This window comes from Hypanus sabinus, chromosome 7 (genome assembly GCF_030144855.1).
Source record: "Hypanus sabinus isolate sHypSab1 chromosome 7, sHypSab1.hap1, whole genome shotgun sequence".
NCBI classification, from domain to species: domain Eukaryota; kingdom Metazoa; phylum Chordata; class Chondrichthyes; order Myliobatiformes; family Dasyatidae; genus Hypanus; species Hypanus sabinus.
The window spans coordinates 93146516-93174207 of record NC_082712.1 but is presented as its reverse complement, the minus strand read 5'-3'; positions in this window follow the sequence as shown (position 1 = coordinate 93174207).

The following is a 27692-nucleotide window of genomic DNA, read 5'->3' as shown; positions in this document are numbered from 1 at the left end:
ATAGTGATGTGGCCTGGATGGTAGAGAACTTTGATAGTGACGTGGCCTGGATGGTGGGGAACTTTGATAGTGACGTGACCTGGATGGTAGAGAACTGTGATAGTGACGTGGCCTGGATGGTGGGGAACTTTGATAGTGACGTTGCCTGGATGTTGGGGAACTGTGATAGTGACGTGGCCTGGATGGTGGGGAACGTTGATAGTGACGTGGCCTGGATGGTAGAGAACTGTGATAGTGACGTGGCCTGAATGGTAGAGAACTGTGAGAGTGACGTGGCCTGCATGGTAGAGAACTGTGATAGTGACGTGGCCTGGATGGTAGAGAACTGTGATAGTGACGTGGCCTGGATGGTAGAGAACTGTGATAGTGACGTGGCCTAGATGGTAGAGAACTGTGATAGTGACGTGGCCTGGATGGTAGAGAACTGTGATAGTGACGTGGCCTGGATGGTAGAGAACTGTGATAGCGACGTGGCCTGGATGGTAGAGAACTGTGATAGTGACGTGGCCTGGATGGTAGAGAACTGTGATAGTGATGTGGCCTGGATGGTAGAGAACTGTGATAGTGACGTGGCCTGGATGGTAGGGAACTTTGATAGTGACGTGGCCTGGATGGTGGGGAACTTTGATAGTGACGTGGCCTGGATGGTGAGGAACTTTGATAGTGACGTGGCCTGGATGGTAGATAACTGTGATAGTGACGTGGCCTGGATGGTGGGGAACTTTGATAGTGACGTGGCCTGGATGGTAGACAACTGTGATAGTGACGTGGCCTGGATGGTGGGGAACTGTGATAGTGACGTGGCCTGGATGGTGGGGAACTTTGATAGTTACGTGGCCTGGATGGTAGAGAACTGTGATAGTGACGTGGCCTGGATGGTAGAGAACTGTGATAGTGACGTGGCCTGGATGGTAGAGAACTGTGATAGTGACGTGGCCTGGATGGTGGGGAACATTGATAGTGACGTGGCCTGGATGGTAGTGAGCTGTGATAGTGACGTGGCCTGGATTCTGGGGAACTTTGATAGTGACGTGGCCTGGATGGTGAGGATCTTTGATAGTGACGTGGCCAGGATGGTGGGGAACTTTGATAATGACGTGGCCTAGGTGGTGAGGAACTTTGATAGTGACGTGGCCTGGATGGTGAGGAACTGTGATAGTGACGTTGCCTGGATGGTGGGGAACTTTGATAGTGACGTGGCCTGACTGGTGGGGAACTTTGATAGTGACATGGCCTGGATGGCAGAGAACTGTAATAGTGAGGTGGCCTGGATGGTAGGGAATTTTGATAATGACGTGGCCTGGATGGTGGGGAACTTTGATAGTGACGTGGCCTGGATGGTAGAGAACTGTGATAGTGACGTGGCCAGGATGGTGGGGAACTTTGATACTGACGTGGCCTGGATGGTGGGGAACTTTGATAGTGACGTGGCCTGGATGGTGAGGAACTTTGATAGTGACGTGACCTGGATGGTAGAGAACTGTGATAGTGACGTGGCCTGGATGGTGGGGAACTTTGATAGTGACGTGGCCTGGATGGTAGAGAACTGTGATAGTGACGTGGCCTGGATGGTGGGGAACTGTGATAGTGACGTGGCCTGGATGGTGGGGAACTTTGATAGTGACTTGGCCTGGATGGTAGAGAACTGTGATAGTGACGTGGCCTGGATGGTAGAGAACTGTGATAGTGACGTGGCCTGGATGGTAGAGAACTGTGATAGCGACGTGGCCTGGATGGTAGAGAACTGTGATAGTGACGTGGCCTGGATGGTAGAGAACTGTGAAAGTGACATGGCCTGGATGGTAGAGAACTGTGATAGTGACGTGGCCTGGATGGTAGAGAACTGTGATAGTGACGTGGCCTGGATGGTGCGGAACTTTGATAGTGACGTGGCCTGGATGGAAGAGAACTGTGATAGTGACGTGGCCTGGACGGTGGGGAACTTTGATAGTGACGTGGCCTGGATTGTGGGGAACTTTGATAGTGACGTGGCCTGGATGGTGAGGAACTTTGATAGTGACGTGGCCTGGAGGGTAGGGAACTTTGATAGTGACGTGGCCTGGATGGTGGGGAACTTTGATAATGACGTGGCCTGGATGGTGAGGAACTTTGATAGTGACGTGGCCTGGATGGTGAGGAACTGTGATAGTGACGTGGCCTGGATGGTGGGGAACTTTGATAGTGACGTGGCCTGGATGGTGGGGAACTTTGAGAGTGACGTGGCCTGGATGGTAGAGAACTGTGATAGTGACGTGGCCTGGATGGTGGTGAACTTTGATAGTGACGTGGCCTGGATGGTAGGGAATTTTGATAGTGACGTGGCCTGGATGGTGGGGAACTTTGATAGTGACGTGGCCTGGATGGTAGAGAACTGTGATAGTGACGTGGCCTGGATGGTGGGGAACTTTGATAGTGACGTGGCCTGGATGGTGAGGAACTTTGATAGTGACGTGGCCTGGATGGTAGAGAACTGTGATAGTGACGTGGCCTGGATGTTGGGGAACTGTGATAGTGACGTGGCCTGGATGGAGGGGAACTTTGATAGTGACGTGACCTGGATGGTACAGAACTGTGATAGTGACGTGGCCTGGATGGTGGGTAACTTTGATAGTGACGTGGCCTGGATGGTGAGGAACTTTGATAGCGACGTGGCCTGGATGGTGGGGAACTTTGATAGTGACGTGGACTGGATGCTAGAGAACTGTGATAGTGACGTGGCCTGGATGGTGGGGAACTTTGATAGTGACGTGGCCTGGATGGTAGAGAACTTTGATAGTGACGTGGCCTGGATGGTGAGGAACTTTGATAGTGACGTGGCCTGGATGGTGAGGAACTTTGATAGCGACGTGGCCTGGATGGTAGAGAACTGTGATAGTGACGTGGCCTGGATGGTGGGGAACTTGGATAGTGACGTGGACTGGATGCTAGAGAACTTTGATAGTGACGTGGCCTGGATGGTGAGGAACTGTGATAGTGACGTGGCCTGGATGGTAGAGAACTGTGATAGTGACGTGCCCTGGATGGTGGGGAACTTTGATAATGACGTGGCCTGGATGGTGAGGAACTTTGATAGTGACGTGGCCTGGATGGTGGGGAACTTTGATAGTGACGTGGCCTGGATGGTGAGGAACTGTGATAGTGACGTGGCCTGGATGGTAGAGAACTGTGATAGTGAAGTGGCCTGGATGGTGGGGAACTTTGATAGTGACGTGGCCTGGATGGTCAGGAACTTTGATAGTGACGTGGCCTGGATGGTAGAGAACTGTGATAGTGACGTAGCCTGGATGGTGGGGAACTTTGATAGTGACGTGGCCTGGATGGTAGAGAACTGTGATAGTGACGTGGCCTGGATGTTGGGGAACTGTGATAGTGACGTGGCCTGGATGGTGGGGAACTTTGATAGTGACGTGGCCTGGATGGTAGAGAACTGTGATAGTGACGTGGCCTGGATGGTAGAGAACTGTGATAGTGACGTAGCCTGGATGGCAGAGAACTGTGATAGTGACGTGGCCTGGATGGCAGAGAACTGTGATAGTGACGTGGCCTGGATGGTAGAGAACTGTGATAGTGACGTGGCCTGGATGGTAGAGAACTGTGATAGTGACGTGGCCTGGATGGTAGAGAACTGTGATAGTGACGTGGCCTGGATGGTAGAGAACTGTGATAGTGACGTGGCCTGGATGGTAGAGAACTGTGATAGTGACGTGGCCTGGATGGTAGAGAACTGTGATAGTGACGTGGCCTGGATGGTAGAGAACTGTGATAGTGACGTGGCCTGGATGGTAGAGAACTTTGATAGTGACGTGGCCTGGATGGAGGAGAACTGTGATAGTGACGTGGCCTGGATGGTAGAGAACTGTGATAGTGACGTGGCCTGGATGGTAGAGAACTGTGATAGTGACGTGGCCTGGATGGTAGAGAACTGTGATAGCGACGTGGCCTGGATGGTAGAGAACTGTGATAGTGACGTGGCCTGGATGGTGGGGAACTTTGATACTGACGTGACCTGGATGGTAGGGAACTGTGATAGTGACGTGGCCTGGATGGTGGGGAACTTTGATAGTGACGTGGACTGGATGGTGGGGATCTTTGATAGTGACGTGGCCTGGATGGTGAGGAACTTTGATAGTGACGTGGCCTGGATGGTAGGGAACTTTGATAGTGACGTGGCCTGGATGGTGGGTAACTTTGATAGTGACGTGGCCTGGATGGTGAGGAACCTTGATAGTGACGTGGCCTGGATGGTAGAGAACTGTGATAATGACGTGGCCTGGATGGTGGGGAACTTTGATAGTGATGTGGCCTGGATGGTAGAGAACTTTGATAGTGACGTGGCCTGGATGGAGGGGAACTTTGATAGTGACGTGACCTGGATGGTAGAGAACTGTGATAGTGACGTGGCCTGGATGGTGGGGAACTTTGATAGTGACGTTGCCTGGATGTTGGGGAACTGTGATAGTGACGTGGCCTGGATGGTGGGGAACGTTGATAGTGACGTGGCCTGGATGGTAGAGAACTGTGATAGTGACGTGGCCTGGATGGTAGAGAACTGTGAGAGTGACGTGGCCTGCATGGTAGAGAACTGTGATAGTGACGTGGCCTGGATGGTAGAGAACTGTGATAGTGACGTGGCCTGGATGGTAGAGAACTGTGATAGTGACGTGGCCTAGATGGTAGAGAACTGTGATAGTGACGTGGCCTGGATGGTAGAGAACTGTGATAGTGACGTGGCCTGGATGTTAGAGAACTGTGATAGCGACGTGGCCTGGATGGTAGAGAACTGTGATAGCGACGTGGCCTGGATGGTAGAGAACTGTGATAGTGACGTGGCCTGGATGGTAGAGAACTGTGATAGTAATGTGGCCTGGATGGTAGAGAACTGTGATAGTGACGTGGCCTGGATGGTAGGGAACTTTGATAGTGACGTGGCCTGGATGGTGGGGAACTTTGATAGTGACGTGGCCTGGATGGTGAGGAACTTTGATAGTGACGTGGCCTGGATGGTAGATAACTGTGATAGTGACGTGGCCTGGATGGTGGGGAACTTTGATAGTGACGTGGCCTGGATGGTAGAGAACTGTGATAGTGACGTGGCCTGGATGGTGGGGAACTGTGATAGTGACGTGGCCTGGATGGTGGGGAACTTTGATAGTGACGTGGCCTGGATGGTAGAGAACTGTGATAGTGACGTGGCCTGGATGGTAGAGAACTGTGATAGTGACGTGGCCTGGATGGTAGAGAACTGTGATAGTGACGTGGCCTGGATGGTGGGGAACATTGATAGTGACGTGGCCTGGATGGTAGTGAGCTGTGATAGTGACGTGGCCTGGATTCTGGGGAACTTTGATAGTGACGTGGCCTGGATGGTGAGGATCTTTGATAGTGACGTGGCCAGGATGGTGGGGAACTTTGATAATGACGTGGCCTAGGTGGTGAGGAACTTTGATAGTGACGTGGCCTGGATGGTGAGGAACTGTGATAGTGACGTGGCCTGGATGGTGGGGAACTTTGATAGTGACGTGGCCTGACTGGTGGGGAACTTTGATAGTGACATGGCCTGGATGGCAGAGAACTGTAATAGTGACGTGGCCTGGATGGTAGGGAATTTTGATAATGACGTGGCCTGGATGGTGGGGAACTTTGATAGTGACGTGGCCTGGATGGTAGAGAACTGTGATAGTGACGTGGCCAGGATGGTGGGGAACTTTGATACTGACGTGGCCTGGATGGTGGGGAACTTTGATAGTGACGTGGCCTGGATGGTGAGGAACTTTGATAGTGACGTGACCTGGATGGTAGAGAACTGTGATAGTGACGTGGCCTGGATGGTGGGGAACTTTGATAGTGACGTGGCCTGGATGGTAGAGAACTGTGATAGTGACGTGGCCTGGATGGTGGGGAACTGTGATAGTGACGTGGCCTGGATGGTGGGGAACTTTGATAGTGACTTGGCCTGGATGGTAGAGAACTGTGATAGTGACGTGGCCTGGATGGTAGAGAACTGTGATAGTGACGTAGCCTGGATGGTAGAGAACTGTGACAGCGACGTGGCCTGGATGGTAGAGAACTGTGATAGTGACGTGGCCTGGATGGTAGAGAACTGTGAAAGTGACATGGCCTGGATGGTAGAGAACTGTGATAGTGACGTGGCCTGGATGGTAGAGAACTGTGATAGTGACGTGGCCTGGATGGTGCGGAACTTTGATAGTGACGTGGCCTGGATGGAAGAGAACTGTGATAGTGACGTGGCCTGGACGGTGGGGAACTTTGATAGTGACGTGGCCTGGATTGTGGGGAACTTTGATAGTGACGTGGCCTGGATGGTGAGGAACTTTGATAGTAACGTGGCCTGGAGGGTAGGGAACTTTGATAGTGACGTGGCCTGGATGGTGGGGAACTTTGATAATGACGTGGCCTGGATGGTGAGGAACTTTGATAGTGACGTGGCCTGGATGGTGAGGAACTGTGATAGTGACGTGGCCTGGATGGTGGGGAACTTTGATAGTGACGTGGCCTGGATGGTGGGGAACTTTGAGAGTGACGTGGCCTGGATGGTAGAGAACTGTGATAGTGACGTGGCCTGGATGGTGGTGAACTTTGATAGTGACGTGGCCTGGATGGTAGGGAATTTTGATAGTGACGTGGCCTGGATGGTGGGGAACTTTGATAGTGACGTGGCCTGGATGGTAGAGAACTGTGATAGTGACGTGGCCTGGATGGTGGGGAACTTTGATAGTGACGTGGCCTGGATGGTGAGGAACTTTGATAGTGACGTGGCCTGGATGGTAGAGAACTGTGATAGTGACGTGGCCTGGATGTTGGGGAACTGTGATAGTGACGTGGCCTGGATGGAGGGGAACTTTGATAGTGACGTGACCTGGATGGTACAGAACTGTGATAGTGACGTGGCCTGGATGGTGGGTAACTTTGATAGTGACGTGGCCTGGATGGTGAGGAACTTTGATAGCGACGTGGCCTGGATGGTGGGGAACTTTGATAGTGACGTGGACAGGATGCTAGAGAACTGTGATAGTGACGTGGCCTGGATGGTGGGGAACTTTGATAGTGACGTGGCCTGGATGGTGAGGAACTGTGATAGTGACGTGGCCTGGATGGTAGAGAACTGTGATAGTGACGTGCCCTGGATGGTGGGGAACTTTGATAATGACGTGGCCTGGATGGTGAGGAACTTTGATAGTGACGTGGCCTGGATGGTGGGGAACTTTGATAGTGACGTGGCCTGGATGGTGAGGAACTGTGATAGTGACGTGGCCTGGATGGTAGAGAACTGTGATAGTGAAGTGGCCTGGATGGTGGGGAACTTTGATAGTGACGTGGCCTGGATGGTCAGGAACTTTGATAGTGACGTGGCCTGGATGGTAGAGAACTGTGATAGTGACGTAGCCTGGATGGTGGGGAACTTTGATAGTGACGTGGCCTGGATGGTAGAGAACTGTGATAGTGACGTGGCCTGGATGTTGGGGAACTGTGATAGTGACGTGGCCTGGATGGTGGGGAACTTTGATAGTGACGTGGCCTGGATGGTAGAGAACTGTGATAGTGACGTGGCCTGGATGGTAGAGAACTGTGATAGTGACGTAGCCTGGATGGCAGAGAACTGTGATAGTGACGTGGCCTGGATGGCAGAGAACTGTGATAGTGACGTGGCCTGGATGGTAGAGAACTGTGATAGTGACGTGGCCTGGATGGTAGAGAACTGTGATAGTGACGTGGCCTGGATGGTAGAGAACTGTGATAGTGACATGGCCTGGATGGTAGAGAACTGTGATAGTGACGTGGCCTGGATAGTAGAGAACTGTGATAGTGACGTGGCCTGGATGGTAGAGAACTGTGATAGTGACGTGGCCTGGATGGTAGAGAACTGTGATAGTGACGTGGCCTGGATGGTAGAGAACTTTGATAGTGACGTGGCCTGGATGGAGGAGAACTGTGATAGTGACGTGGCCTGGATGGTAGAGAACTGTGATAGTGACGTGGCCTGGATGGTAGAGAACTGTGATAGTGACGTGGCCTGGATGGTAGAGAACTGTGATAGCGACGTGGCCTGGATGGTAGAGAACTGTGATAGTGACGTGGCCTGGATGGTGGGGAACTTTGATAGTGACGTGACCTGGATGGTAGGGAACTGTGATAGTGACGTGGCCTGGATGGTGGGGAACTTTGATAGTGACGTGGACTGGATGGTGGGGATCTTTGATAGTGACGTGGCCTGGATGGTGAGGAACTTTGATAGTGACGTGGCCTGGATGGTAGGGAACTTTGATAGTGACGTGGCCTGGATAGTGGGGAACTTTGATAGTGACGTGGCCTGGATGGTGAGGAACCTTGATAGTGACGTGGCCTGGATGGTAGAGAACTGTGATAATGACGTGGCCTGGATGGTGGGGAACTTTGATAGTGATGTGGCCTGGATGGTAGAGAACTTTGATAGTGACGTGGCCTGGATGGAGGGGAACTTTGATAGTGACGTGACCTGGATGGTAGAGAACTGTGATAGTGACGTGGCCTGGATGGTGGGGAACTTTGATAGTGACGTGGCCTGGATGTTGGGGAACTGTGATAGTGACGTGGCCTGGATGGTGGGGAACTTTGATAGTGACGTGGCCTGGATGGTAGAGAACTGTGATAGTGACGTGGCCTGGATGGTAGAGATCTGTGATAGTGACGTGGCCTGCATGGTAGAGAACTGTGATAGTGACGTGGCCTGGATGGTAGAGAACTGTGATAGTGACGTGGCCTGGATGGTAGAGAACTGTGATAGTGACGTGGCCTAGATGGTAGAGAACTGTGATAGTGACGTGGCCTGGATGGTAGAGAACTGTGATAGTGACGTGGCCTGGATGGTAGAGAACTGTGATAGTGACGTGGCCTGGATGGTAGAGAACTGTGATAGTGACGTGGCCTGGATGGTAGAGAACTGTGATAGTGACGTGGCCTGGATGGTAGAGAACTGTGATAGTGATGTGGCCTGGATGGTAGAGAACTGTGATAGTGACGTGGCCTGGATGGTAGGGAACTTTGATAGTGACGAGGCCTGGATGGTAGAGAACTGTGATAGTGACGTGGCCTGGATGGTAGAGAACTGTGATAGTGACGTGGCCAGGATGGTAGAGAACTGTGATAGTGACGTGGCCTGGATGGTGGGGAACTTTGATAATGACGTGGCCTGGATGGTGAGGAACTTTGCTAGTGACGTGGCCTGGATGGTGGGGAACTTTGATAGTGATGTGGCCAGGATGGTGAGGAACTGTGATAGTGACGTGGCCTGGATGGTAGAGAACTGTGATAGTGATGTGGCCTGGATGGTGGGGAACTTTGATAGTGACGTGGCCTGGATGGTCAAGAACTTTGATAGTGACGTGGCCTGGATGGTAGAGAACTGTGATAGTGACGTAGCCTGGATGGTGGGGAACTTTGATAGTGACGTGGCCTGGATGGTAGAGAACTGTGATAGTGACGTGGCCTGGATGTTGGGGAACTGTGATAGTGACGTGGCCTGGATGGTGGGGAACTTTGATAGTGACGTGGCCTGGATGGTAGAGAACTGTGATAGTGACGTGGCCTGGATGGTAGAGAACTGTGATAGTGACGTAGCCTGGATGGTAGAGAACTGTGATAGTGACGTGGCCTGGATGGTAGAGAACTGTGATAGTGACGTGGCCTGGATGGTAGAGAACTGTGATAGTGACGTAGCCTGGATGGTAGAGAACTGTGATAGTGACGTGGCCTGTATGGTAGAGAACTGTGATAGTGACGTGGCCTAGATGGTAGTGAACTGTGATAGTGACGTGGCCTGGATGGTAGAGAACTGTGATAGTGACGTGGCCTGGATAGTAGAGAACTGTGATAGTGACGTGGCCTGGATGGTAGAGAACTGTGATAGTGACGTGGCCTGGATGGTAGAGAACTGTGATAGTGACGTGGCCTGGATGGTAGAGAACTTTGATAGTGACGTGGCCTGGATGGTAGAGAACTGTGATAGTGACGTGGCCTGGATGGTAGAGAACTGTGATAGTGACGTGGCCTGGATGGTGGGGAACTGTGATAGTGACGTGGCCTGGATGGTGGGGAACTTTGATAGTGACGTGTCCTGGATGGTGGGGAATTGTGATAGTGACGTGGCCTGGATGGTGGGGAACTTTGATAGTGACGTGGCCTGGATGGTGGGGATCTTTGATAGTGACGTGGCCTGGATGGTGAGGAACTTTGATAGTGACGTGGCCTGGATGGTAGGGAACTTTGATAGTGACGTGGCCTGGATGGTGGGGAACTTTGATAGTGACGTGGCCTGGATGGTGAGGAACCTTGATAGTGACGTGGCCTGGATGGTAGAGAACTGTGATAATGACGTGGCCTGGATGGTGGGGAACTTTGATAGTGACGTGGCCTGGATGGTAGAGAACTTTGATAGTGACGTACCCTGGATGGTGGGGAACTTTGATAGTGACGTGGCCTGGATGGTAGAGAACTGTGATAGTGACATGGCCTGGATGGTAGAGAACTGTGATAGTGACGTGGCCTGGATGGTAGAGAACTGTGATAGTGACGTGGCCTGGATGGTGGGGAACTTTGATAGTGACGTGGCCTGGATGGTAGAGAACTGTGATAGTGACGTGGCCTGGACGGTGGGGAACTTTGATAGTGACGTGGCCTGGATTGTGGGGAACTTTGATAGTGACGTGGCCTGGATGGTGAGGAACTTTGATAGTGACGTGGCCTGGAGGGTAGGGAACTTTGATAGTGACGTGGCCTGGATGGTGGGGAACTTTGATAATGACGTGGCCTGGATGGTGAGGAACTTTGATAGTGACGTGACCTGGATGGTGAGGAACTGTGATAGTGACGTGGCCTGGATGGTGGGGAACTTTGATAGTGACGTGGCCTGGATGGTGGGGAACTTTGATAGTGACGTGGCCTGGATGGTGGGGAACTTTGATAGTGACGTGGCCTGGATGGTAGAGAACTGTGATAGTGACGTGGCCTGGATGGTGGTGAACTTTGATAGTGACGTGGCCTGGATGGTAGGGAATTTTGATAGTGACGTGGCCTGGATGGTGGGGAACTTTGATAGTGACGTGGCCTGGATGGTAGAGAACTGTGATAGTGACGTGGCCTGGATGGTGGGGAACTTTGATAGTGACGTGGCCTGGATGGTGAGGAACTTTGATAGTGACGTGGCCTGGATGGTAGAGAACTGTGATAGTGACGTGGCCTGGATGTTGGGGAACTGTGATAGTGACGTGGCCTGGATGGAGGGGAACTTTGATAGTGACGTGACCTGGATGGTAGAGAACTGTGATAGTGACGTGGCCTGGATGGTGGGTAACTTTGATAGTGACGTGGCCTGGATGGTGAGGAACTTTGATAGCGACGTGGCCTGGATGGTGGGGAACTTTGATAGTGACGTGGCCTGGATGGTAGAGAACTGTGATAGTGACGTGGCCTGGATGGTGGGGAACTTTGATAGTGACGTGGCCTGGATGGTGAGGAACTGTGATAGTGACATGGCCTGGATGGTAGAGAACTGTGATAGTGACGTAGCCTGGATGGTAGAGAACTGTGATAGTGACGTGGCCTGGATGGTGGGGAACTTTGATAGTGACGTGGCCTGGATGGTAGAGAACTGTGATAGTGACGTGGCCTGGACGGTGGGGAACTTTGATAGTGACGTGGCCTGGATTGTGGGGAACTTTGATAGTGACGTGGCCTGGATGGTGAGGAACTTTGATAGTGACGTGGCCTGGAGGGTAGGGAACTTTGATAGTGACGTGGCCTGGATGGTGGGGAACTTTGATAATGACGTGGCCTGGATGGTGAGGAACTTTGATAGTGACGTGACCTGGATGGTGAGGAACTGTGATAGTGACGTGGCCTGGATGGTGGGGAACTTTGATAGTGACGTGGCCTGGATGGTGGGGAACTTTGATAGTGACGTGGCCTGGATGGTGGGGAACTTTGATAGTGACGTGGCCTGGATGGTAGAGAACTGTGATAGTGACGTGGCCTGGATGGTGGTGAACTTTGATAGTGACGTGGCCTGGATGGTAGGGAATTTTGATAGTGACGTGGCCTGGATGGTGGGGAACTTTGATAGTGACGTGGCCTGGATGGTAGAGAACTGTGATAGTGACGTGGCCTGGATGGTGGGGAACTTTGATAGTGACGTGGCCTGGATGGTGAGGAACTTTGATAGTGACGTGGCCTGGATGGTAGAGAACTGTGATAGTGACGTGGCCTGGATGTTGGGGAACTGTGATAGTGACGTGGCCTGGATGGAGGGGAACTTTGATAGTGACGTGACCTGGATGGTAGAGAACTGTGATAGTGACGTGGCCTGGATGGTGGGTAACTTTGATAGTGACGTGGCCTGGATGGTGAGGAACTTTGATAGCGACGTGGCCTGGATGGTGGGGAACTTTGATAGTGACGTGGCCTGGATGGTAGAGAACTGTGATAGTGACGTGGCCTGGATGGTGGGGAACTTTGATAGTGACGTGGCCTGGATGGTGAGGAACTGTGATAGTGACGTGGCCTGGATGGTAGAGAACTGTGATAGTGACGTGGCCTGGATGGTGGGGAACTTTGATAATGACGTGGCCTGGATGGTGAGGAACTTTGATAGTGACGTGGCCTGGATGGTGGGGAACTTTGATAGTGACGTGGCCTGGATGGTGAGGAACTGTGATAGTGACGTGGCCTGGATGGTAGAGAACTGTGATAGTGAAGTGGCCTGGATGGTGGGGAACTTTGATAGTGACGTGGCCTGGATGGTCAGGAACTTTGATAGTGACGTGGCCTGGATGGTAGAGAACTGTGATAGTGACGTAGCCTGGATGGTGGGGAACTTTGATAGTGACGTGGCCTGGATGGTAGAGAACTGTGATAGTGACGTGGCCTGGATGTTGGGGAACTGTGATAGTGACGTGGCCTGGATGGTGGGGAACTTTGATAGTGACGTGGCCTGGATGGTAGAGAACTGTGATAGTGACGTGGCCTGGATGGCAGAGAACTGTGATAGTGACGTAGCCTGGATGGCAGAGAACTGTGATAGTGACGTGGCCTGGATGGCAGAGAACTGTGATAGTGACGTGGCCTGGATGGTAGAGAACTGTGATAGTGTCGTGGCCTGGATGGTAGAGAACTGTGATAGTGACGTGGCCTGGATGGTAGAGAACTGTGATAGTGACGTGGCCTGGATGGTAGAGAACTGTGATAGTGAGGTGGCCTGGATAGTAGAGAACTGTGATAGTGACGTGGCCTGGATGGTAGAGAACTGTGATAGTGACGTGGCCTGGATGGTAGAGAACTTTGATAGTGACGTGGCCTGGATGGAGGAGAACTGTGATAGTGACGTGGCCTGGATGGTAGAGAACTGTGATAGTGACGTGGCCTGGATGGTGGGGAACTGTGATAGTGACGTGGCCTGGATGGTGGTGAACTTTGATAGTGACGTGACCTGGATGGTAGGGAACTGTGATAGTGACGTGGCCTGGATGGTGGGGAACTTTGATAGTGACGTGGACTGGATGGTGGGGATCTTTGATAGTGACGTGGCCTGGATGGTGAGGAACTTTGATAGTGACGTGGCCTGGATGGTAGGGAACTTTGATAGTGACGTGGCCTGGATAGTGGGGAACTTTGATAGTGACGTGGCCTGGATGGTGAGGAACCTTGATAGTGACGTGGCCTGGATGGTAGAGAACTGTGATAATGACGTGGCCTGGATGGTGGGGAACTTTGATAGTGATGTGGCCTGGATGGTAGAGAACTTTGATAGTGACGTGGCCTGGATGGAGGGGAACTTTGATAGTGACGTGACCTGGATGGTAGAGAACTGTGATAGTGACGTGGCCTGGATGGTGGGGAACTTTGATAGTGACGTGGCCTGGATGTTGGGGAACTGTGATAGTGACGTGGCCTGGATGGTGGGGAACTTTGATAGTGACGTGGCCTGGATGGTAGAGAACTGTGATAGTGACGTGGCCTGGATGGTAGAGAACTGTGATAGTGACTTGGCCTGCATGGTAGAGAACTGTGATAGTGACGTGGCCTGGATGGTAGAGAACTGTGATAGTGACGTGGCCTGGATGGTAGAGAACTGTGATAGTGACGTGGCCTAGATGGTAGAGAACTGTGATAGTGACGTGGCCTGGATGGTAGAGAACTGTGATAGTGACGTGGCCTGGATGGTAGAGAACTGTGATAGTGACGTGGCCTGGATGGTAGAGAACTGTGATAGTGACGTGGCCTGGATGGTAGAGAACTGTGATAGTGACGTGGCCTGGATGGTAGAGAACTGTGACAGTGATGTGGCCTGGATGGTAGAGAACTGTGATAGTGACGTGGCCTGGATGGTAGGGAACTTTGATAGTGACGTGGCCTGGATGGTAGAGAACTGTGATAGTGACGTGGCCTGGATGGTAGAGAACTGTGATAGTGACGTGGCCAGGATGGTAGAGAACTGTGATAGTGACGTGGCCTGGATGGTGGGGAACTTTGATAATGACGTGGCCTGGATGGTGAGGAACTTTGATAGTGACGTGGCCTGGATGGTGGGGAACTGTGATAGTGACGTGGCCTGGATGGTAGAGAACTGTGATAGTGATGTGGCCTGGATGGTGGGGAACTGTGATAGTGACGTGGCCTGGATGGTGGGGAACTTTGATAGTGACGTGGCCTGGATGGTCAAGAACTTTGATAGTGACGTAGCCTGGATGGTAGAGAACTGTGATAGTGACGTAGCCTGGATGGTGGGGAACTGTGATAGTGACGTGGCCTGGATGGTAGAGAACTGTGATAGTGACGTGGCCTGGATGTTGGGGAACTGTGATAGTGACGTGGCCTGGATGGTAGGGAACTTTGATAGTGACGTGGCCTGGATGGTAGAGAACTGTGATAGTGACGTGGCCTGGATGGTAGAGAACTGTGATAGTGACGTAGCCTGGATGGTAGAGAACTGTGATAGTGACGTGGCCTGGATGGTAGAGAACTGTGATAGTGACGTAGCCTGGATGGTAGAGAACTGTGATAGTGACGTAGCCTGGATGGTAGAGAACTGTGATAGTGACGTGGCCTGGATGGTAGAGAACTGTGATAGTGACGTGGCCTAGATGGTAGAGAACTGTGATAGTGACGTGGCCTGGATGGTAGAGAACTGTGATAGTGACGTGGCCTGGATAGTAGAGAACTGTGATAGTGACGTGGCCTGGATGGTAGAGAACTGTGATAGTGACGTGGCCTGGATGGTAGAGAACTGTGATAGTGACGTGGCCTGGATGGTAGAGAACTTTGATAGTGACGTGGCCTGGATGGTAGAGAACTGTGATAGTGACGTGGCCTGGATGGTAGAGAACTGTGATAGTGACGTGGCCTGGATGGTGGGGAACTGTGATAGTGACGTGGCCTGGATGGTGGGGAACTTTGATAGTGACGTGACCTGGATGGTGGGGAATTGTGATAGTGACGTGGCCTGGATGGTGGGGAACTTTGATAGTGACGTGGCCTGGATGGTGGGGATCTTTGATAGTGACGTGGCCTGGATGGTGAGGAACTTTGATAGTGACGTGGCCTGGATGGTAGGGAACTTTGATAGTGACGTGGCCTGGATGGTGGGGAACTTTGATAGTGACTTGGCCTGGATGGTGAGGAACCTTGATAGTGACGTGGCCTGGATGGTAGAGAACTGTGATAATGACATGGCCTGGATGGTGGGGAACTTTGATAGTGACGTGGCCTGGATGGTAGAGAACTTTGATAGTGACGTACCCTGGATGGTGGGGAACTTTGATAGTGACGTGGCCTGGATGGAGGGGAACTTTGATAGTGACGTGACCTGGATGGTAGAGAACTGTGATAGTGATGTGGCCTGGATGTTGGGTAACTGTGATAGTGACGTGGCCTGGATGGTGGGGAACTTTGATAGTGACGTGGCCTGGATGGTAGAGAACTGTGATAGTGACGTGGGCTGGATGGTAGAGAACTGTGATAGTGACGTGGCCTGGATGGTAGAGAACTGTGATAGTGACGTTGCCTGGATGGTAGAGAACTGTGATAGTGACGTGGCCTGGATGGTAGAGAACTGTGATAGTGACGTGGCGTGGATGGTAGAGAACTGTGATAGTGACGTGGCCTGGATGGTAGAGAACTGTGATAGTGACGTGGCCTGGATGGTAGGGAACTTTGATAGGTACGTGGCCTGGATGGTAGAGAACTGTGATAGTGACGTGGCCTGGATGGTAGAGAACTGTGATAGTGACGTGGCCTAGATGCTAGAGAACTGTGATAGTGACGTGGCCTGGATGGTAGGGAACTGTGATAGTGATGTGGCCTGGATGGTGGGGAACTTTGATAGTGATGTGGCCTGGATGGTATGGAACTGTGATAGTGACGTGCCCTGGATGGTGGGGAACTTTGATAGTGACGTGGCCTGGATGGTGGGGATCTTTGATAGTGACGTGGCCTGGATGGTAGAGAACTGTGATACTGACGTGGCCTGGATGGTAGGGAACTTTGATAGTGACGTGGCCTGGATGGTAGAGAACTTTGATAGTGACGTGGCCTGGATGGTGGGGAACTTTGATAGTGACGTGGCCTGGATGGTGGTGAACTTTGATAGTGATGTGGCCTGGATGGTGAGGAACTGTGATAGTGACGTGGCCTGGATGGTAGAGAACAGTGATAGTGACGTGGCCTGGATGGTAGAGAACTGTGATAGTGACGTGGCCTGGATGGTAGAGAACTGTGATAGTGACGTGGCCTGGATGGTGGGGAACATTGATAGAGACGTAGCCTGGATGGTAGAGAGCTGTGATAGTGACGTGGCCTGGATGGTGGGGAACTTTGATACTGACGTGGCCTGGATGGTAGAGAACTTTGATAGTGACGTGGCCTGGATGGTAGAGAACTGTGATAGTGACGTGGCCTGGATGGTGGGGAACATTGATAGTGACGTGGCCTGGATGGTAGAGAACTGTGATAGTGACGTGGCCTGGATGGTAGAGAACTGTGATAGTGACGTGGCCTGGATGGTGGGGATCTTTGATAGTGACGTGGCCTGGATGGTGGGGATCTTTGATAGTGACGTGGCCTGGATGGTAGAGAACTGTGATAGTGACGTGGCCTGGATGGTAGAGAACTGTGATAGTGACGTGGCCTGGATGGTGGGGAACATTGATAGTGACGTGGCCTGGATGGTAGTGAACTGTGATAGTGACGTGGCCTGGATTCTGGGGAACTTTGATAGTGACGTGGCCTGGATGGTGAGGATCTTTGGTAGTGACGTGGCCTGGATGGTGGTGAACTTTGATAATGACGTGGCCTAGATGGTGAGGAACTTTGATAGTGACGTGGCCTGGATGGTGAGGAACTGTGATAGTGACGTGGCCTGGATGGTGGGGAACTTTGATAGTGACGTGGCCTGGATGGTGGGGAACTTTGATAGTGATGTGGCCTGGATGGTGAGGAACTGTGATAGTGACGTGGCCTGGATGGTAGAGAACAGTGATAGTGACGTGGCCTGGATGGTAGAGAACTGTGATAGTGACGTGGCCTGGATGGTAGAGAACTGTGATAGTGACGTGGCCTGGATGGTGGGGAACATTGATAGAGACGTGGCCTGGATGGTAGAGAGCTGTGATAGTGACGTGGCCTGGATGGTGGGGAACTTTGATACTGACGTGGCCTGGATGGTAGAGAACTTTGATAGTGACGTGGCCTGGATGGTAGAGAACTGTGATAGTGACGTGGCCTGGATGGTGGGGAACATTGATAGTGACGTGGCCTGGATGGTAGAGAACTGTGATAGTGACGTGGCCTGGATGGTAGAGAACTGTGATAGTGACGTGGCCTGGATGGTGGGTATCTTTGATAGTGACGTGGCCTGGATGGTGGGGATCTTTGATAGTGACGTGGCCTGGATGGTAGAGAACTGTGATAGTGACGTGGCCTGGATGGTAGAGAACTGTGATAGTGACGTGGCCTGGATGGTGGGGAACATTGATAGTGACGTGGCCTGGATGGTAGTGAACTGTGATAGTGACGTGGCCTGGATTCTGGGGAACTTTGATAGTGACGTAGCCTGGATGGTGAGGATCTTTGATAGTGACGTGGCCTGGATGGTGGGGAACTTTGATAATGACGTGGCCTAGATGGTGAGGAACTTTGATAGTGACGTGGCCTGGATGGTGAGGAACTGTGATAGTGACGTGGCCTGGATGGTGGGGAACTTTGATAGTGACGTGGCCTGGATGGTGGGGAACTTTGATAGTGACGTGGCCTGGATGGTAGGGAACTTTGATAGTGACGTGGCCTGGATGGTGGGGAACTTTGATAATGACGTGGCCTGGATGGTGAGGAACTTTGATAGTGACGTGGCCTGGATGGTGAAGAACTTTGATAGTGACGTGGCCTGGATGGTGGGGAACTTTGATAGTGACGTGGCCTGGATGGTGGGGAACTTTGATAGTGACGTGGCCTGGATGGTAGAGAACTGTGATAGTGACGTGGCCTGGATGGTGGGGAACTTTGATAGTGACGTGGCCTGGATGGTGGGGAACTTTGATAGTGACGTGGCCTGGATGGTGAGGAACTTTGATAGTGACGTGGCCTGGATGGTGGGGAACTTTGATAGTGACGTGGCCTGGATGGTAGAGAACTGTGATAGTGACGTGGCCTGGATGGTGGGGAACTTTGATAGTGACGTGGCCTGGATGGTGGGGAACTTTGATAGTGACGTGGCCTGGATGGTGAGGAACTTTGATAGTGACGTGGCCTGGATGGTGAGGAACTTTGATAGAGACGTGGCCTGGATGGTGGGGAATTTTGATAGTGACGTGGCCTGGATGGTGGGGAATTTTGATAGTGACGTGGCCTGGATGGTGGGGAATTTTGATAGTGACGTGGCCTGGATGGAGAGCAACTTTGATAGTGACGTGGCCTGGATGGCGAGGATCTTTGATAGTGACGTGGCCTGTATAGCGAGGAACTTTGATAGGGACGTGGCCTGTATAGCGAGGAACTTTGATACTGACGTGGCCTGTATAGCGAGGAACTTTGATAGCGACGTGGCCTGGATGGTGGGGAACTTTGATAGCGACGTGGCCTGGATGGTGGGGAAATTTGATAGCGACGTGGCCTGGATGGTAGAGAACTGTGATAGTGACGTGGCCTGGATGGTAGAGAACTTTGATAGTGACGTGGCCTGGATGGTAGAGAACTGTGATAGTGACGTGGCCTGGATAGTAGAGAACTGTGATAGTGACGTGGCCTGGATGGTAGAGAACTGTGATAGTGACGTGGCCTGGATGGTAGAGAACTGTGATAGTGACTTGGCCTGGATGGTAGAGAACTTTGATAGTGACGTGGCCTGGATGGTAGAGAACTGTGATAGTGACGTGGCCTGGATGGTAGAGAACTGTGATAGTGACGTGGCCTGGATGGTGGGGAACTGTGATAGTGACGTGGCCTGGATGGTGGGGAACTTTGATAGCGACGTGGCCTGGATGGTAGAGAACTGTGATAGTGACGTGGCCTGGATGGTAGAGAACTGTGATAGTGACGTGGCCTGGATGGTAGAGAACTGTGATAGTGACGTGGCCTGGATAGTAGAGAACTGTGATAGTGACGTGGCCTGGATGGTAGAGAACTGTGATAGTGACGTGGCCTGGATGGTAGAGAACTGTGATAGTGACGTGGCCTGGATGGTAGAGAACTTTGATAGTGACGTGGCCTGGATGGTAGAGAACTGTGATAGTGACGTGGCCTGGATGGTAGAGAACTGTGATAGTGACGTGGCCTGGATGGTGGGGAACTGTGATACTGACGTGGCCTGGATGGTGGGGAACTTTGATAGTGACGTGGCCTGGATGGTAGGGAACTGTGATAGTGACGTGGCCTGGATGGTAGAGAACTGTGATAGTGACGTGGCCTGGATGGTAGAGAACTGTGATAGTGACGTGGCCTGGATGGTGGGGATCTTTGATAGTGACGTGGCCTGGATGGTGGGGATCTTTGATAGTGACGTGGCCTGGATGGTAGAGAACTGTGATAGTGACGTGGCCTGGATGGTAGAGAACTGTGATAGTGACGTGGCCTGGATGGTGGGGAACATTGATAGTGACGTGGCCTGGATGGTAGTGAACTGTGATAGTGACGTGGCCTGGATTCTGGGGAACTTTGATAGTGACGTGGCCTGGATGGTGAGGATCTTTGATAGTGACGTGGCCTGGATGGTGGGGAACTTTGATAATGATGTGGCCTAGATGGTGAGGAACTTTGATAGTGACGTGGCCTGGATGGTGAGGAACTGTGATAGTGACGTGGCCTGGATGGTGGGGAACTTTGATAGTGACGTGGCCTGGATGGTGGGGAACTTTGATAGTGACGTGGCCTGGATGGTAGGGAACTTTGATAGTGACGTGGCCTGGATGGTGGGGAACTTTGATAATGACGTGGCCTGGATGGTGAGGAACTTTGATAGGGACGTGGCCTGGATGGTGAAGAACTTTGATAGTGACGTGGCCTGGATGGTGGGGAACTTTGATAGTGATGTGGCCTGGATGGTGGGGAACTTTGATAGTGACGTGGCCTGGATGGTGGGGAACTTTGATAGTGACGTGGCCTGGATGGTAGAGAACTGTGATAGTGACGTGGCCTGGATGGTGGGGAACTTTGATAGTGACGTGGCCTGGATGGTGAGGAACTTTGATAGTGACGTGGCCTGGATGGTGAGGAACTTTGATAGAGACGTGGCCTGGATGGTGGGGAATTTTGATAGTGACGTGGCCTGGATGGTGGGGAATTTTGATAGTGACGTGGCCTGGATGGTGGGGAATTTTGATAGTGACGTGGCCTGGATGGAGAGCAACTTTGATAGTGACGTGGCCTGGATGGCGAGGATCTTTGATAGTGACGTGGCCTGTATAGCGAGGAACTTTGATAGGGACGTGGCCTGTATAGCGAGGAACTTTGATAGTGACGTGGCCTGTATAGCGAGGAACTTTGATAGCGACGTGGCCTGGATGGTGGGGAACTTTGATAGCGACGTGGCCTGGATGGTGGGGAACTTTGATAGCGACGTGGCCTGGATGGTAGGGAACTGTGATAGTGACGTGGCCTGGATGGTAGAGAACTGTGATAGTGACGTGGCCTGGATGGTAGAGAACTGTGATAGTGACGTGGCCTGGATAGTAGAGAACTGTGATAGTGACGTGGCCTGGATGGTAGAGAACTGTGATAGTGACGTGGCCTGGATGGTAGAGAACTGTGATAGTGACGTGGCCTGGATGGTAGAGAACTTTGATAGTGACGTGGCCTGGATGGTAGAGAACTGTGATAGTGACGTGGCCTGGATGGTAGAGAACTGTGATAGTGACGTGGCCTGGATGGTGGGGAACTGTGATAGTGACGTGGCCTGGATGGTGGGGAATTTTGATAGTGACGTGGCCTGGATGGAGAGCAACTTTGATAGTGACGTGGCCTGGATGGCGAGGATCTTTGATAGTGACGTGGCCTGTATAGCGAGGAACTTTGATAGGGACGTGGCCTGTATAGCGAGGAACTTTGATAGTGACGTGGCCTGTATAGCGAGGAACTTTGATAGCGACGTGGCCTGGATGGTGGGGAACTTTGATAGCGACGTGGCCTGGATGGTGGGGAACTTTGATAGCGACGTGGCCTGGATGGTAGGGAACTGTGATAGTGACGTGGCCTGGATGGTAGAGAACTGTGATAGTGACGTGGCCTGGATGGTAGAGAACTGTGATAGTGACGTGGCCTGGATAGTAGAGAACTGTGATAGTGACGTGGCCTGGATGGTAGAGAACTGTGATAGTGACGTGGCCTGGATGGTAGAGAACTGTGATAGTGACGTGGCCTGGATGGTAGAGAACTTTGATAGTGACGTGGCCTGGATGGTAGAGAACTGTGATAGTGACGTGGCCTGGATGGTAGAGAACTGTGATAGTGACGTGGCCTGGATGGTGGGGAACTGTGATAGTGACGTGGCCTGGATGGTGGGGAACTTTGATAGTGACGTGGCCTGGATGGTAGGGAACTGTGATAGTGACGTGGCCTGGATGGTGGGGAACTTTGATAGTGACGTGGCCTGGATGGTGGGGATCTTTGATAGTGACGTGGCCTGGATGGTGAGGAACGTTGATAGTGACGTGGCCTGGATGGTCGGGAACTTTGATAGTGACGTGGCCTGGATGGTGGGGAACTTTGATAGTGACGTGGCCTGGATGGTGAGGAACCTTGATAGTGACGTGGCCTGGATGGTAGAGAACTGTGATAGTGACGTGGCCTGGATGGTGGGGAACTTTGATAGTGACGTGGCCTGGATGGTAGAGAACTCTGATAGTGACGTGGCCTGGATGGTGGGTAACTTTGATAGTGACGTGGCCTGGATGTTGGGGAACTGTGATAGTGACGTGGCCTGGATGGTGGGGAACTTTGATAGTGACGTGGCCTGGATGGTAGAGAACTGTGATAGTGACGTGGCCTGGATGGTAGAGAACTGTGATAGTGACGTGGCCTGGATGGTAGAGAATTGTGATAGTGACGTGGCCTGGATGGTAGAGAACTGTGATAGTGACGTGGCCTGGATGGTAGAGAACTGTGATAGTGACGTGGCCTGGATGGTAGAGAACTGTGATAGTGACGTGGCCTGGATGGTAGAGAACTGTGATAGTGACGTGGCCTGGATGGTAGAGAACTGTGATAGTGACGTGGCCTGGATGGTAGAGAACTGTGATAGTGACGTGGCCTGGAAGGTAGAGAACTGTGATAGTGACGTGGCCTGGATGGTAGAGAACTGTGATAGTGACGTGGCCTGGATGGTAGGGAACTTTGATAGTGACGTGGCCTGGATGGTAGAGAACTGTGATAGTGACGTGGCCTGGATGGTAGAGAACTGTGATAGTGATGTGGCCTGGATGGTAGAGAACTGTGATAGTGACGTGGCCTGGATGGTAGGGAACTGTGATAGTGACGTGGCCTGGATGGTGGGGAACTTTGATAGTGACGTGGCCTGGATGGTATGGAACTGTGATAGTGACGTGGCCTGGATGGTGGGGAACTTTGATAGTGACGTGGCCTGGATGGTGGGGATCTTTGATAGTGACGTGGCCTGGATGGTAGAGAACTGTGATACTGACGTGGCCTGGATGGTGGGGAACATTGATAGTGACGTGGCCTGGGTGGTAGAGAACTGTGATAGTGACGTGGCCTGGATGGTAGAGAACTGTGATAGTGACGTGGCCTGGATGGTGGGGATCTTTGATAGTGACGTGGCCTGGATGGTAGAGAACTGTGATAGTGACGTGGCCTGGATGGTAGAGAACTGTAATAGTGACGTGGCCTGGATGGTGGGGAACGTTGATAGTGACGTGGCCTGGATGGTAGTGAACTGTGATAGTGACGTGGCCTGGATTCTGGGGAACTTTGATAGTGACGTGGCCTGGATGGTGAGGATCTTTGATAGTGACGTGGCCTGGATGGTGGGGAACTTTGATAATGACGTGGCCTAGATGGTGAGGAACTTTGATAGTGACGTGGTCTGGATGGTGAGGAACTGTGATAGTGACGTGGCCTGGATGGTGGGGAACTTTGATAGTGACGTGGCCTGGATGGTAGGGAACTTTGATAGTGACGTGGCCTGGATGGTGGGGAACTTTGATAATGACGTGGCCTGGATGGTGAGGAACTTTGATAGTGACGTGGCCTGGATGGTGAGGAACTGTGACAGTGACGTGGCCTGGATGGTGGGGAACTTTGATAGTGACGTGGCCTGGATGGTGGGGAACTTTGATAGTGACGTGGCCTGGATGGTGGGGAACTTTGATAGTGACGTGGCCTGGATGGTAGAGAACTGTGATAGTGACGTGGCCTGGATGGTGGGGAACTTTGATAGTGACGTGGCCTGGATGGTAGGGAATTTTGATAGTGACGTGGCCTGGATGCTGGGGAACTTTGATAGTGACGTGGCCTGGATGGTAGAGAACTGTGATAGTGACGTGGCCTGGATGGTGGGGAACTTTGATAGTGACGTGGCCTGGATGGTGAGGAACTTTGATAGTGACGTGGCCTGGATGGTGAGGAACTTTGATAGAGACGTGGCCTGGATGGTGGGGAATTTTGATAGTGACGTGGCCTGGATGGCGGGGAATTTTGATAGTGACGTGGCCTGGATGGCGGGGAATTTTGATAGTGACGTGGCCTGGATGGCGAGGAACTTTGATAGTGACGTGGCCTGGATGGCGAGGATCTTTGATAGTGACGTGGCCTCTATAGCGATGAACTTTGATAGTGACGTGGCCTGTATAGCGAGGAACTTTGATAGTGACGTCGCCTGTATAGCGAGGAACTGTGATAGTGACGTGGCCTGGATGGTGGGGAATTTTGATAGTGACGTGGCCTGGATGCTGGGGAACTTTGATAGTGACGTGGCCTGGATGGTAGAGAACTGTGATAGTGACGTGGCCTGGATGGTGGGGAACTTTGATAGTGACGTGGCCTGGATGGTAGAGAACTGTAATAGTGACGTGGCTTGGATGGTAGGGAATTTTGATAGTGACGTGGCCTGGATGGTCGGGAATTTTGATAGTGACGTGGCCTGGATGGTGGGGAACTTTGATAGCGACGTGGCCTGGATGGTGGGGAACTTTGATAGTGACGTGGCCTGGATGGTGAGGAACTTTGATAGTGATGTGGCCTGGATGGTGAGGAACTTTGATAGTGACGTGGCCTGGATGGTAGAGAACTGTGATAGTGACGTGGCCTGGATGGTGGGGAACATTGATACTGACGTGGCCTGGATGGTAGAGAACTGTGATAGTGACGTGGCCTGGATGGTAGAGAACTGTGATAGTGACGTGGCCTGGATGGTGGGGATCTTTGATAGTGACGTGGCCTGGATGGTAGAGAACTGTGATAGTGACGTGGCCTGGATGGTAGAGAACTGTGATAGTGACGTGGCCTGGATGGTGGGGAACATTGATAGTGACGTGGCCTGGATGGTAGTGAACTGTGATAGTGACGTGGCCTGGATTCTGGGGAACTTTGATAGTGACGTGGCCTGGATGGTGAGGATCTTTGATAGTGACGTGGCCTGGATGGTGGGGAACTTTGATAATGACGTGGCCTAGATGGTGAGGAACTTTGATAGTGACGTGGCCTGGATGGTGAGGAACTGTGATAGTGACGTGGCCTGGATGGTGGGGAACTTTGATAGTGACGTGGCCTGGATGGTGGGGAACTTTGATAGTGACGTGGCCTGGATGGTAGGGAACTTTGATAGTGACGTGGCCTGGATGGTGGGGAACTTTGATAATGACGTGGCCTGGATGGTGAGGAACTTTGATAGTGACGTGGCCTGGATGGTGGGGAACTTTGATAGTGACGTGGCCTGGATGGTGGGGAACTTTGATAGTGACGTGGCCTGGATGGTAGAGAACTGTGATAGTGACGTGGCCTGGATGGTGGGGAACTTTGATAGTGACGTGGCCTGGATGGTAGTGAATTTTGATAGTGACGTGGCCTGGATGGTGGGGAACTTTGATAGTGACGTGGCCTGGATGGTAGAGAACTGTGATAGTGACGTGGCCTGGATGGTGGGGAACTTTGACAGTGACGTGGCCTGGATGGTGAGGAACTTTGATAGTGACGTGGCCTGGATGGTGAGGAACTTTGATAGAGACGTGGCCTGGATGGTGGGGAATTTTGATAGTGACGTGGCCTGGATGGTGGGGAATTTTGATAGTGACGTGGCCTGGATGGCGGGGAATTTTGATAGTGACGTGGCCTGGATGGCGAGGAACTTTGATAGTGACGTGGCCTGGATGGCGAGGATCTTTGATAGTGACGTGGCCTGTATAGCGAGGAACTTTGATAGTGACGTGGCCTGTATAGCGAGGAACTTTGATAGTGACGTGGCCTGTATAGCGAGGAACTTTGATAGCGACGTGGCCTGGATGGTGGGGAACTTTGATAGCGACGTGGCCTGGATGGTGGGGAACTTTGATAGCGACGTGGCCTGGATGGTAGAGAACTGTGATAGTGACGTGGCCTGGATGGTGGGGAACTTTGATAGTGACGTGGCCTGGATGGTGGGGAACTTTGATAGTGACGTGGCTTGGATGGCAGAGAACTGTAATAGTGACGTGGCTTGGATGGTAGGGAATTTTGATAGTGACGTGGCCTGGATGGTCGGGAATTTTGATAGTGACGTGGCCTGGATGGTAGAGAACTGTGATAGTGACGTGGCCTGGATGGTAGAGAACTGTGATAGTGACGTGGCCTGGATGGTGGGGAACTTTGATAGCGACGTGGCCTGGATGGTGGGGAACTTTGATAGTGACGTGGCCTGGATGGTGGGGAACTTTGATAGTGACGTGGCCTGGATGGTGAGGAACTTTGATAGTGACGTGGCCTGGATGGTGAGGAACTTTGATAGTGACGTGGCCTGGATGGTAGAGAACTGTGATAGTGACGTGGCCTGGATGGTGGGGAACTTTGATAGTGACGTGGCCTGGATGGTAGAGAACTGTGATAGTGACGTGGCCTGGATGGTGGGGAACTGTGATAGTGACGTGGCCTGGATGGTGGGGAACTTTGATAGTGACGTGGCCTGGATGGTAGAGAACTGTGATAGTGACGTGGCCTGGATGGTAGAGAACTGTGATAGTGACGTGGCCTGGATGGTGGGGAACATTGATAGTGACGTGGCCTGGATGGTAGTGAACTGTGATAGTGACGTGGCCTGGATTCTGGGGAACTTTGATAGTGACGTAGCCTGGATGGTGAGGATCTTTGATAGTGACGTGGCCTGGATGGTGGTGAACTTTGATAATGACGTGGCCTAGATGGTGAGGAACTTTGATAGTGACGTGGCCTGGATGGTGAGGAACTTTGATAATGACGTGGCCTGGATGGTGAGGAACTTTGATAGTGACGTGGCCTGGATGGTGAGGAACTGTGATAGTGACGTGGCCTGGATGGTGGGGAACTTTGATAGTGACGTGGCCTGGATGGTGGGGAACTTTGATAGTGACGTGGCCTGGATGGTGGGGAACTTTGATAGTGACGTGGCCTGGATGGTAGAGAACTGTGATAGTGACGTGGCCTGGATGGTGGGGAACTTTGATAGTGACGTGGCCTGGATGGTAGGGAATTTTGATAGTGACGTGGCCTGGATGGTGGGGAACTTTGATAGTGACGTGGCCTGGATGGTAGAGAACTGTGATAGTGACGTGGCCTGGATGGTGGGGAACTTTGATAGTGACGTGGCCTGGATCGTGAGGAACTTTGATAGTGACGTGGCCTGGATGGTGAGGAACTTTGATAGAGACGTGGCCTGGATGGTGGGGAATTTTGATAGTGACGTGGCCTGGATGGCGGGGAATTTTGATAGTGACGTGGCCTGGATGGCGGGGAATTTTGATAGTGACGTGGCCTGGATGGCGTGGAACTTTGATAGTGACGTGGCGTGGATGGTGAGGAACTTTGATAGTGACGTGGCCTGGATGGGGAGGGACTTTGATAGGGACGTGGCCTGTATAGCGAGGAACTTTGATAGCGACGTGGCCTGTATAGCGAGGAACTTTGATAGCGACGTGGCCTGGATGGTGTGGAACTTTGATAGCGACGTGGCCTGGATGGTAGCGAACTGTGATAGT